The 13,123-nt window shown below is 42.3% G+C and overlaps 1 protein-coding gene across 3 annotated transcripts in view; it reads left to right on the top strand.

Moving 5' to 3' along the window:
- tln2b (talin 2b) overlaps positions 1 to 13,123 on the top strand; it is an 86,725-nt gene that overhangs the window by 23,943 nt on the left and 49,659 nt on the right. For 2 of the 3 annotated variants that reach the window (XM_018763744.2, XM_029256173.1), the window contains exon 2: positions 6,389 to 6,436. The exons of the other annotated variant lie outside the window; for it this stretch is intronic. The gene's annotated coding sequence lies outside the window, so the exon portion shown is untranslated. The remainder of the gene's footprint in view (positions 1 to 6,388; positions 6,437 to 13,123) is intronic. 3 annotated transcript variants of the gene reach the window in all.

Below are 13,123 nucleotides of genomic sequence, written 5' to 3'. Positions count from 1 at the left end.
AAGTAGACATGGGAACAAGCTTGTCATTTTGTTGTTCAGGTGATTAGACAGCATTTATCATTGCTCTGGGCAGGAACCACATGGCCGTTTCCCTTCTAGTTACATCCTCTTTACAGCAGTTTATTAAAGATCTGACGAGCTGACACTTGTGGCAAAAGCTATGTGTTTGACATGAAAATCTTTCTGTTGACATAAACCACTCAGTGGCAAGGATGTGCCAGAAGTTGGGACATGGCTTCGATGAAATGTCAAAAGTTATGGTGGGGGGGATTGGAATGAAGGAAAGTTGAGGCCCTCTCCACGCTGGTGTGCTTCTCTGGTTCTCAGCATTAGAAGAATAGGGTTTCATTGGCATCTCCAGTCTTATTTCTAGGTGAATATCTACCTTTTTAATAGTGTGAATAGTTTGAAGTCAAATGGGGAAGTTTAGACTTATCTTGTCTGTCAACAGCAGGTCTGATGGTGGCTTGGAGGAAGCAGTGCAATGGTGGGTCAAGATGGCTAAGGGGGTCTCAGGAATGTTGTACAGATATTGCAGGCAAATGGTTACTGTACTTTGAGGAATGCAGCAACTCACATTTTTCTGCTTCATGTTTCAGTATTTCCAAAACACAATGAACCTATGCTTTATGATAATGTGTGAATGGCTTAAAAGTGGGAGGCATGGTGGCACAGCAAGTAGCACTGCTGTCTCAACACCTGGGTGGTGTGATAGGGCGTGGGTTTGATCCCCACTCAGTCTGGAGTTTGCATGTTCTCCCCGTGTCTGTGTGGGTTTCCTCTGGGTGCTCTAGTTTCCTCCCACAGTCAAAAGACATGCTGTTCAGGTGTCCCCCATAGTGTGTGAGTGACAGAGGGAGAGTGTGTTCCACTGATGTATGGATGAGTGACTCATTGTAAGTAGTATCTAGCAGTGTAAGTCACCACGGTGAATAAGGTGTATCGACTGATAACACTACATAGAGTTCATTGGAAGTCGCTTTGGAGAAAAGCGTCCGCTAAATCAATAAATGTGTGTGGTGTGGTTTAGTGTTTCTTCTGGAAATGCTACCCCAAAAAGTGATAGAGGAGCATTCCATGTGAAGTGTTGTACCTTCCAACCCATGTCCTCTTTATTGATTTGTCATTTATGCTCTGCAGTAGAATCAATCCTACATCAGTTGATAATTGTTGTAGTGTTGGTAATTTCCCCACTTCTGGTAAGATGTTCCTCCATTGTTCTCAGCAGCGTTTGCTTTCTTGATTTGAGAAAGCTTCGCTGAAAGCTGTTTACAGGCAGTGTCCACTGTGACTTAAATGTTCAGGAGGCAGACTTCTGCATGGGGTTACTAAGAGGCTCTCTATCGGGCAAGTGCATTGTCAGCAAAGTTTCATCAAACAACTGATTGCATTTCTGTGATGTTGCTTTTTGGGTATAGGTCATTCCAATTTGCAAAAGATTATGAATCAAAGGGCAGTTTAATGTAAAAATTTTAACTGAATTGGTGTAATTTCCGGTGACTACTGTAGCATATATTCTTCTAGCAAAAGGATTCTATTTAAGAATTTACACTTTTTCTCTAATGAATGGGTCTCCATTGTGGGGTGTGATGTGAAGAAGCTGGTGTGTCAGTATAATGTTAATTCCTTGCATGGGAAGGTGGAGTATATAATGCAACATGCAGGAATGATTTAGACCGGTTTATGCTTTTGCAGTTAAAGTGTAAAGGAAGTAAATGTAGCTCTTAAATGTAGCTCATGGGAGACTGGTTTTCCCATGCTGGAGTCTAGTTTAGTTTCGATCAGTTTGATGTGAAGCTTCTCCAATTGGGTTTAAATACAGGTTATTGTGTTACTGTGCTCAGCTCAGCCATCTTGCAATCTCAACAGCTCAAGTCCTGACAGTAGGTGTTGATCCTTTACATACCCACTGTCACACAGACTGGATGGCTGCAAGAGAACATCTCGCTGTTTTCCATCCTCCAGCCCTGCGACAACATGGCCTGCTCTGTCAGACAGTGCAGGGCACAGAAGTAGAGCTGGCCTTGACAATACTTCCCATTATCCACATGTCTCTGCCGCTGCAGTCCCTGCTGTCACGTGTTGGCAGTGTAAAAATAGGAGTTCTCTCAAAGGCATTCTCTATTCTCCCTTCTGTTCCATCTGTGAAGCAAAATGGATTTCACAAACCGCTCTGGGGAGACAGTTAATGAAAGATGGCTCCTGAGCTACAGCTCTTTTCTGTGGGTATTGGTCTCTTGCTATGAAAATAGTCTTACCTTACCATAATTTTTTGGGTGGAGGATGTCCTGTTTCTCATGTTTCAGATTCTTTAGTTCTTTATTTTTAGTCTGCCGGCAAGCTACTTCATCTCAGGACGTTAGGGTTGTCTTGCTTTCAGTGGACCAAAGTCCCGCCCTCATTGCTGTCACCTTTCATCTGCAGCATGTAGGACTATTAAGTTTTTACAGAACTACTGTAAAGTGTAGAAGTTCAGTGATGAAGTGTCTATCCTGCTTTCCTGTGAACATTAGAGAACCTTGTAATGTTATGGAGCAACACTAATAGGTGCACCATAGTGCAAGCCACAATAGAAAATTATGCTTTTTGGAATGTTGAGTAAAAAAGTAAAAGCTCCCAACTGTTATCTGCTAGAGCGTACCGATTTTAAATTAATTGGCTGTTTTAATGTTTTACTCATAATAGCTGACTGCTCATGAGATGTTGTATACCGGGTGGGTTGGATTGTATTCAGAATGAGTGCTTCTGAACAAAGACTTGTGTGATTTGGGAAATGCAGGGCAAGCACAAATGTTTATGTAGGGGATTTTTAAAAAAAAAAAAAAAAAACACACACAATGGCTGTTGTCATTATACTTTTTACTTTTAGTTCTTGGTTTAGTTGTAAACATTTCTTGTTGTGCATGAATATTTTCAGCTTTTCATTCATGAAGTAGAATGAATGAACAATTACTGCTCTTAAATTTTGCCAAATGCTTTTTCTGATATGGAAAATTCTAGGAAAAAACTTATTGGCCACTTTATACGTTACAAGTAATGAACCTCCCGACTTGAAATACTTCTGAAAGTTTACTTGACAGTAACATCTTCATTTTTGTTCAACAGAAAAACTTTGTGCTGAATTTACTTCCAGCTGGCAGAGTTGCTGTCCAGAGATCAAGCCCATAACCTTTTTGATAATCTCATGTTTGTTTTGGCAGTAGTGGGTATTGAAATATCAAAGTGAAATTTTCATTATATGGTCTGTGTTCACAACATAGCCACTACTGAAACACCATGCTTACACTCACTGTGACACGTTCCAAAGCCTGCTCATGTTAGAAATCGGCCTATGCCCACCATCCACTCGTCTATTGCACTAGTTTTTTCACGCTCTTCTCCTGTGTAACCTATTTTAGCTGTATAAAGTGGCAATGTTTGTTCTAAACTACCAAAAGCTGTATTATGCTACCTGAGAGGGGGGAAAAATGTCTTGATGATGTGCTCTGCCTTTTGGAAGAGTTAAAAAATGATGCGGTCTTTAAGTTGGTTTTACTTTACAAGTTCTTATGATGCTTTTGCACATTTTTGCAGCACCTCCTGTACTTGGCTACTCTAGTAGTTGAAGAGGATTTTTCATCTCGTCAAAGCTTAGCTGGAGCCAGATTTCTTTAGATCAAAGCAGCGTATTGTGTAATGTACATGTAGATGAAGTTTGTTCTGCATCCTTCTAGGGTGGTGTGGTTAGGCACTCTTCCATAGGCTTGTAAGTCAGAGTAGCTCTGTTTCAGTGCCGCAGCTGGGATGTCCAACGTCGACAGCCTCCCTTCCTCCTCCTTAACCCAGCTTTGCATTCCGGGAGTACGCGCTGGCTCTCTGCTCAATTCCCATTGAAACAGAATGCAAGGAAGGGCAGGATCACTGACGTGTTGCTCGGCGGCGGAGGCTCGGCCTCAGTGAGACACTTGGTCATGCGCCAGCTGGATATTTATCTCCATGCCATTCTCGTGTAATATCTCTGCCCTGTTCCTACAAAGCAAGTGCAATTTTAACTTTGTTGGTGCGGCATTTACAGTCAGACCAATTCTGTTTGTTCACGTTTCATTTACTTTGTAGCTTTTTTAAATTTACCTCCATTTTCTAGGAATGGCATCGTGATTACTACTTCAAATTTTCCTCAGCCGTTATTGTTTCGGCGGCATTCTAAATGTCTAAATCACCTTGAGCTTTTTGTTGGGATTATTTGAATGCAGAATAATTCTGGGAATTAGATTTAAGTGAATGTTTCATTGGTATTCATTGAGTGGAGTTTTTATTGTAAAACATTCCTTTTTTTTTTTCCTTTGGGAAATGATTCCTTGTTACAGGCTTATATTAATGCTTCTGTTTCTCTTGAAACGACTCTCCAGATAAACCTGTCTCGCTTTCAAAGTGCAAGAAAATATTCATAAGTCGTTCTGTAATGCAGAAGCATCACCTCGGTGCCCGGAGACGAGGCCTGACTGTCTAAATGAACGGGACTGGAGACAGACGTCTCGCAGGTGTGGTCCGTTCTTTGAGCTCATTATGGGATCATTTATAGAAAGGGTCTTGGGAAATGTACCTCCTCGGGCTGTTTTTCCCACTTCCTCTGATGAGCAGCCTTCTCCTGTTCCGAAACTTGATAGTTGCTCAAATTAGGTGCTCGGCGGGAGGGGGTTCGGCAAGGGTGCTTCTCAAGTCAGAAACTTACCATGGGATGTCCACATTGTTCACTCACACAGACTCCTAGATTCCTATGATGCCGTGTTCAGATGGCATAAATGTGTGCAGCGCTGTGCCATTCCGTCACTGCTGTGCTCTTAATGGCTCATCCGTAATTAATGACACAGCTACAAGAATGCATCATATTCCTCCAAGTATGCCATTGTTTCAACCTTATGAACAAATGAGTGCAGTGTGCTCAGCTTCAAATATGAGCTATGAATTCCTCAGGATTTTTCCCACTCAATGTTCATGCCTTTTCCTAGTGAGTGGTAGCATCATGGAACAGAGATGAGCTCATGTTTTTAGCACCAGAGATATTGGGTTTAAGAAGCTTGTTGTGCTCAGTCTTGGGTTTCCTGAAATTATTCAGCAAATTTGGGGCAGGCACAAGCTGGAGGTTGCAATTTGGTGCCAATGGTGCCATCCAAAAACTGAAGTGGCATGACTTCAATATCCTTTAGTCATAACTGAATGTTTGAATTAATCCCTTTATTCATATAAATCCATGTGGCAGTAAATAATTGATTCTCCAACATCTTTTTATTATGGAAATTGGAGAAAAAGTTAATGTACAAATTTTAAACCAGTGTTAGTCTGCCTGTTAAAAGGGAAAATGCTAAATATGTGCAAGCATCATCATTTGATATTGACTTGTTTACTAACAGGAAGCTCAAACGTATGCCTGCCCGTTCTAAAATAAAAAAAAAAATGCTTTTAAAATGCGATGTGACTGGATTAAATTGAGAGTAGGCAAACTGGTGTAAACCTGGCCTCTTGTTAATATCCCATTTGAATAAACACTTGTATTCATTGTCATTTTGATTCCAGTTAATTTGCTCTACATGTAACTGGTGCTTCACAGAGGTGCACATCGGTTTAATTGCCACTCGATATATGTAGAGTCTGCATATTGTCCTGTGTTGGTGTGTTTTTTCTTCTAAGTGATCTGGTTTCTGGCCTTAGTGTGTGTGTCTGTGTATGGCAACCTTTCCAAGGTCTACCATCCTGTCCAGGGTGTGCACTTAATCATAATGTATGCTGGTAGTCCTGAATGGGACAAGCAGTTATTGATAGTGAGAGGGTTAGTGTTAACAGTAAGGTACTTTTTTTTTTATTATTTTAAGAAATTTGCTATACCTATCGGAATATGTAAGTATCTGATTCTTTGTTAGAAGAAGAGAACCAAAAGCATGACATTGTAGTCTTGCATCCAATGGATCCTGCCGTCTCTCAGGTCCCCCAGTTTGTATTAATTTAATTGACGATGACACTGATTAATTCCAAGTGAGCCTGCGAAAGCTGCACTCGCCGAGGGCTGGGATTACTCCTGCGGTGGTCAGCTGACTCTTTCAGATAACAAATGGTCTTTGTTTGCAGGCACAGGATCAGACACACAAAAGGTTAATTGATTGAATTACAGCATAGATTGGTTGATTGAACTGAGCAAGCTGAGAAGATATTTATGATTTGATGTCTAGATTGCTGACTTTAAGAAGCTGAGTTTTTTTGTGTGTTCTGGCAACATACAGTCATGTTCTTCATAACCCTTTGCAGCGACTGCATATTGCATGATGAATTGAATTTTCTCGCAAAGAGGTATTGAGCACTGTGTTTTTGGCCCATGCTCTGCTTTGTTTCTAACAACTCATTTATTTCATTTCAGCTGTAAATATCTGCGGTGATCATTGACTACATTTGCCCCAGCAGAAAGGTAAGGCCAAGATTCTTTTACAGGAAATGTTTCACCTCTGCAGGAAGGTTATGATGTAGCATGTTTTACTTAATTCTTAAAGGAATTTAAAGGTTTGTTTACATTTAGTACGGTCTGTTTTTGATGTTCAAACATCCAACTTTCCAAGATTATAACATGTTTGGTTAGTTGAGGTGCTTGCCATACTTGACAATGTTCGACAATGTTCAACAATGCCAAGTGGCTGTTCCCTTAAATGATGTCCGTTTTATACATGGGATTGCTTTGCCAAGGAAAGAGCCCTGGAGTGTGACGTGCTGACGGAAGCAAACGATGGCTGAGATTCACCCGCTCTGTGGTTGCCAGGGCAACATGCAGAAGTGGAGCATGAAATACTGAGCTTGGAAAGTGCGAAGAGACGCTGTGGCCTCCTTCACACCCTCCGGCCGCAAGTCTGCACGCACTCAGACATCACGTCCGGCTTGCATAGCCTACGAGTGTAACGTGCCATTTCCTCCATCGCTGTGACACCCGGAGAGGTTCTCTGCTCCGAGAGGGTAGCCGGAGCTTCTGCTTTCGAGTGGCCTCTGCCCTGGAGGACTCTGTGGGGAGGTGTGATGTGCTTCTGGCTCTATATTCACGGGCTGTTGACTCCCTGGATCGGATCTCTTACACAGACTCTTTGCAGTTCGTTCAGATGCCGAGCAAATGATCGGCTGTTATTTCCGGATGTGTCCAGCACTGCAGTTGTGCTCTGCACTCTGTCTGTGTGTGGTCATTAGGACCTTTACTGGGACTAACGCAGACTAAATGATCACCTTGAATCAAATGATTGTATTTATTTTTGGTCGGTAGACAGATGGCGGCAGGAAATCTTGTTTTACAGTAGAAGCTTACAAATGAATCCTCCAGCGGTTTAAAAGAGCTAATGCTGTTGTGTGCAGTTCATAATGAAATTTGTCAGGATAATTCTCGCTGTTTTTTTGTAGAGTCGAAGATTTGGTGGGGTGTTCTGAGAGACCCCCGACAGCAGTCTGCTTTGAAAATGCAGGACTTGGACAAATTCGGTAGCCTAAAAATGATCATCCCAAAGTAATGTAATTATTCAGTTATGTGGGCTCATCTACAATTTGCCTGATTCATAGAATGAAACGTATTTCTTACATCACTAGATTTTACAAGGTAAAACGGTTACATCTTTTAACACCAGTTTGACTGCAGATTGGAGTAATGCTTCATCCCATCCTACATGTCAGTTAACATTGTACAGTGTTGTTGCCTCTGCTTTCAAAGTAGTCAGTATTTCTTATGCCCTATAGCAGCACATTTTGCTTCAGCTTCATCAGCCTTTGTCATCCTGCTGTTAAATCATCTATTCGGCAAGCAGCGTCTGTTCATCTGCTTTTTTTTGCCTTCAGGAACTTTTTTGCACAGTAGAAGCACCTGAAATGTGAACTTAAGGGACTTGCATGGATGGAAGATGAATGTAGAAAGAGACAGTGTTGTGGACTTTCCATGAGCCAACATTGCTGTGCCTGTATCAGTTGTGTAATGCTCTGCATGTCATTACCTAGTTGCACAGCGACCTGTTACTCCCAGGTTGCCCACTCGGGGGAATCAAATAGTCTTAGTTTTTTTACACGCCATGTCTATAAACTAATCATAAAAATTATGTAATTGTTCAGGTGTTGCTCTTGGGCTTTCCAAGCCGTTTCTACTTGAGCAGCGTTTTTTGAGATGCAGGGAAGCGAAGCGGTTTGACATGTCCATGAAGGCCTGTGGGGAAATTCTGCAGTTGCCCATGCTTGTTATCGCTCAGTGTGATTAGGTACCGTAGGAGTGAGATGTTTTGTGTAACGGATCTGTCGGTGGGTTGCCTTGCAACTGCGGCAGAAATCCCTCAAATTGTTTTTCAAAGGGAAAGTCCTTCCTTTTTGCACTGCTCATACCTTTCCCAGCTTATTTAGACGCAGCAAGCTTCTTTCCGTTCCCGTTAAGGAAAGAGCCAAATGGAATATCGGGACTGTTTGTTTTTAAATGGCCATGCTTCTTGTGCACTTTTGCTTCTGACGATTACCTAATTTCCTCTTGCTTTGGATACATAACACTCCGGTATCATTAGAAGAGGGGAAAAAGCTATCGGATTGTGTCTGGGGAGTTTGGCTTGAGTGTTTTATCTCCCTGCTATTATTTCTGTTTTGGTGTGGTTGCTTTCTTCTCGTGCTGTGCCATGTTTTGCTTTGTTTTCTGGCCGAGCTTGTTTCTGAGGCAGCAATTTGCTCGTGGCGCCTGACCCTGGTCAGCGGCAGCGTTTTGGTCCTGGTCTCAGTTCCGTACTGAGCAATGGGAATCTGGGGCCGAGGCCTGGCGTGTCGTGGTTTCACATGACATTAAGGCTCGCTGCTGTGCGAGTTTGGGTACCAGGAGCCGCTGAGCAGGTGGCTGACATTAGATCGACTTTTTAGGTCTCTGACCTTTAGTGCGAAGTTCACTCGTGCCGCATCGCTTAGGCAGTCATCGGTGATGATGACTACTGAAGTACCGCTGCATCATGCTGTCATGGCAAGCACTTTATTAGAAAGAGCAGCTTCTGTTTACTAAAGCTTCAATATGCATTCTTTTATGAAATACATTTTGAAAAGTGTTACTAGCTTTTTACTTGGAGCTTTTCAGTGGATGTTATGTTGTAGCTGTTTCACACTGTAAATGTGTACTTTCTCCAACTGTGCTAGTGATGTTAAACTCAATTTTTATTAAAAAAAAAAAAAAAGTTGTTAAACTTGACTTTCATGTTAATTTGGTAAAGTCCTTTCTTGATCTAATTCTTGATTTCAAATTTTTCTATATAAATGCTACTATCTCCAGACTTGATTTTTGACAGTCAAAACCTGTCTCAGAAATGAGGTTGGCCAGGAAACAATCAGCCAAAGCCTTTCACTGATGCATTTCCAGGTATCTGCTACCCTAATCCATCATTTTCCACATGGAGTCTAAACCTGCCACTATGCAGTAATTAGGCTTTGCATTCCAGATTCTATGCACTGTGGCATATATTAGCTTTATCCCTTTTTGGTTTACCTGTCTTCCACAGCATGTGGAAATTTAGCAAATTTTTGTTGAATACTAGTAGTAAGTTCCAGTAGATCTAAGGAAAAGTGTGTAACGCCTCTGGTCCTAGTAGAGGCTCCGGAAGTTTGAGATTCAGTAACATGCAAGATACTGTGTTTAGCTTTCCGGAGTAATTGTAGTTTACGGTTTCACTCTTTATCAAGGTTAATTTCCTAGCGTTTGTGAAAGATAAACTGGCATCTCATTCTCCCAGCTGTGTTCTCTAAGTAGATAGTGTCATGCTTGATTTTTGAATCTCTGAGCATATTTCAGTTTCGGTGTGTTCATTTTCGCAGCCTTGATAGCATTAGTCCCACATTATTATGTGGGTATGGTAGTCATAGTGACGGGAAGGCTAGGTGGATGATGCCAAAATATTTTGTCAACAGGGGCTCTCATTAGTCTCCTCCCACTCACTACATCTGCAAGTCTGAGGACAGAGTGCAAACTTCAGGTTTTAAAAAAATGGCTGTGATGTGCAGCCTGATGCAGAGTGAAGGAACTTGTATTTTTGATTAAATTATAAATGACATAATACATTAATATGGCATCCTCGCTGCAGAACACCAGTGCTCTAGTTTACATTTATCTGCCTGTTTTCCAAAAAATATTTAAATGCAAAAGATGCATGATGAAAAACATCAGTCATGTTTTTACTGTGTAACGCTATAAAAAGGTTTAAGGGCAATGCAGTCGAGCTTTTTCTTAAATGCGACTCTCTCCTTAGGTCTGTGGATATACAGCTCCCGGAAGGTGTATAAGTTGTTAGGGAGGCAAGTGTTTGGTGAACGGAGGTTATCTACAGGAGTCTTGGCCTGCTGCTTTTAACATAACCATCAACAAAGTGTCACCAAACAAAGACTCCAAAAGCACCCTTTCCTTGGACGGTTAACTTCTCACCGACACCATTGGCCGGAGTAGAGGCTGGGGGCTAAACCAACACTGTGGTGTATAGGTTCCTGGCATTGGAGTCACCAGATCTTCAAGACTTGCTGTGGAGGGGCATTAGGAACCTCGCATACAACCTTGGGCTGACAGCGTGCCAGCAGCTATGAACAAAAACATGATATACACTTCATGGTGTGCTTTGCATTATTGCCACAAAGATTTTTACTGCTGCCATATAAATAGTTAGCAGTGCATTGAAAAGATAGAAAGGGCAGGGGAGCATGCAATAGAAGTAGTGCTTCAATGGCATGTCATACCATATGAGATCGATACACATACCTTCAGCCTCTTATGGTACCTGTGAGCAGCACAGTCACAGCCGCTATTACAAGCATTTAATGATCCTGCAGGTACTGTTTACAAACCATAAGATCAAGTTAAACTAGGTAAGTTCTTATTTTATAATGGTATACCATTATATACCATTGCACACATGCATACACACCTGTAACAGACTGTCAGATGCACGGTTGTGTGCCGTATGGGGATGCTGTGATTGTGGAACCATCCCCACTGCCTCAGGTTCTTAATTATTCATTATCTTGCCAGATGTCTTGTTCATTTTCACAAACTCGTACTTGACACTCCAGCTCTCGTGTCGGACGCATGGTCTGTGGACTTTGTTCCAACTTGATGCGGGGTGACTTGATTCAATAAGACTCTTTTCGTTAAAGTGGTGTAACGGAACTCTCGAGCCAGCGTTTTACAGCGAGCCCGAAAAACTGCTGGACTACAGGCCTCGGGCACGGTAGCACCGCTGCGAAGATGCCATCCGTTCCGTGAATGTGTTCACATGAAGAGCACCGAGTGAGGCCTTTCCCAGAGGGAGAGTGAACGGTCTGTCGCTCCACGTTACTGTGGTATGTAAGGACTGAGAGTGGCATGTGGAGAGGCCACAACCACGGCTGTGAACACCACTGCCTGAGGGTGTAGTAGTGCACCACTCCAACACCCACTGGAACGATGCTTTGTGTGGGTGTCAGAGACCACAGTGATTGTTCTCATCTTTTTAAGAATCCCACAAGCCCTCATTAATCACTATTACATTCAATACCTTGAATTATTTGACCCTGATCCCCACGGCTCAAACGGTTGCTGATCTTTTTCATTTTTTTCCCCCCTCCCTCCCTCCCTTCTTCTGAAGTATTGGGGGGTAATAAAATTCCTTTTATGTTACAAGCCACTGCATTATCTATTTAAATCTTTCTCAATCAGTCAGTGGAATATAACAGAAGAGCAGAAGTTAAAGTTGTCTGTCTTTAATTCCATGTGGTGTGTGCTTTTTCCCTTTTCTTCTGGGGCTGCACTGTCTGATTTTTCTGCTTGTTCCTGAAAGTTGCTGTGCAGATTGATCTAGAGGTAGTTCTTTAAAGGAGACCGGTGGGCTTCCGGATTTTTCTATCCAGCTGTGCTCGCAAGCAGCTGCTCGTAAGTGATGTCTTCAGTCAGAGAAGCTTCGTGAGACCCCTTGCAGATAAACAATGCTTGTGGATATGAGAGGTATTAAAGCAGCTGCTTCCCCTCCTCACTGCTTTGCATTTAATTGAACATTTTTTACTGTTTGACTTCCTTTAAACTGGTTCTAACTGCTTGTGGAACGGGGTGCTATGTGGAATAGGATGTTTTCCCTTTTTCACCATACTGACTAGTCCCCATGCAATTTTTTATGGGGGGCCCAGAAAATAACACGAATGGATCCTTGATCATTTTCTGGCCACATATATATGAAATTTCCCAACCTCCGCCTTCACAGCTGGATGTTAATTCAGCGAATACAGCTGGCTGGGCATGAGGACAGATTAGCTAGGCTGGCCATGTGTACCGAGTGAAGCAGCGCTCTAACTCGGTCAGCATTCCAGGGAGCTCGTGGAAAGGATCTCATTACGCCGCCCCATTTTGCATGATAATCCCCCACAGCCCCTCCCCCCCTTGGGCTGGAGAACATAGGCTGGTGATTAAGTCCAACTCGGTGACCTCATGTGGTACACAGCAAATGCTGGTGGCTGGGATGACCGACTGCTGCTGTCTGATCACCCTTCTGTACTGACCCAAAGGACAGTCTCTCTGTAATCATCTCTACTCTTCTGTGAAGTATTGCATTTATTATTAATAACCTTTACTACTTTGACTCATTTTTCCAAGGTGACCTACAGTATTAGATAATCTGCTTTACAGTGATTTACTCATTCATAAAGCAGGGTTGTGTTACTCTGTTTTCAGATTTAGTGCCTTGTTCAGGGTACTAAAGATGGAGTGGGATTTCAACTGGGAACCTTCAGATTCCAAGGCTACCAGGTTAACCACTGCATTACTTGCTGCCCTTTTTCCTTTTTTGTGTAGCGGTATATGAATGTGACATTTATGCATGGAATTTGTGTCATGAAGAAAGCAATCCAGCAGTTCACTATAATGCTGTACTATTTGGAAAAAGTAGCTTAAGCCTTCACTTCTGTAACAGTAGTAGTAAGCAAGTTGCACTTAATACTGTTTAATACTAACACTGGTGGCCAATTGTTCCTTTTGTGCACTGGCTTCTCAGTTACTGCTATATACAGAGACGTTATGTCGTGTAGCAATAGAAAAGCTCAGCTGTAGCAGCTCAAAGTCCTTGTATTGCATTCCTTGGTAATGAGATGCATGTTGGCAGTACAT

Source organism: Scleropages formosus, chromosome 11 (genome assembly GCF_900964775.1).
Source record: "Scleropages formosus chromosome 11, fSclFor1.1, whole genome shotgun sequence".
Lineage (NCBI taxonomy): Eukaryota > Metazoa > Chordata > Actinopteri > Osteoglossiformes > Osteoglossidae > Scleropages > Scleropages formosus.
This window is presented reverse-complemented; position numbering and strand designations above follow the sequence as displayed.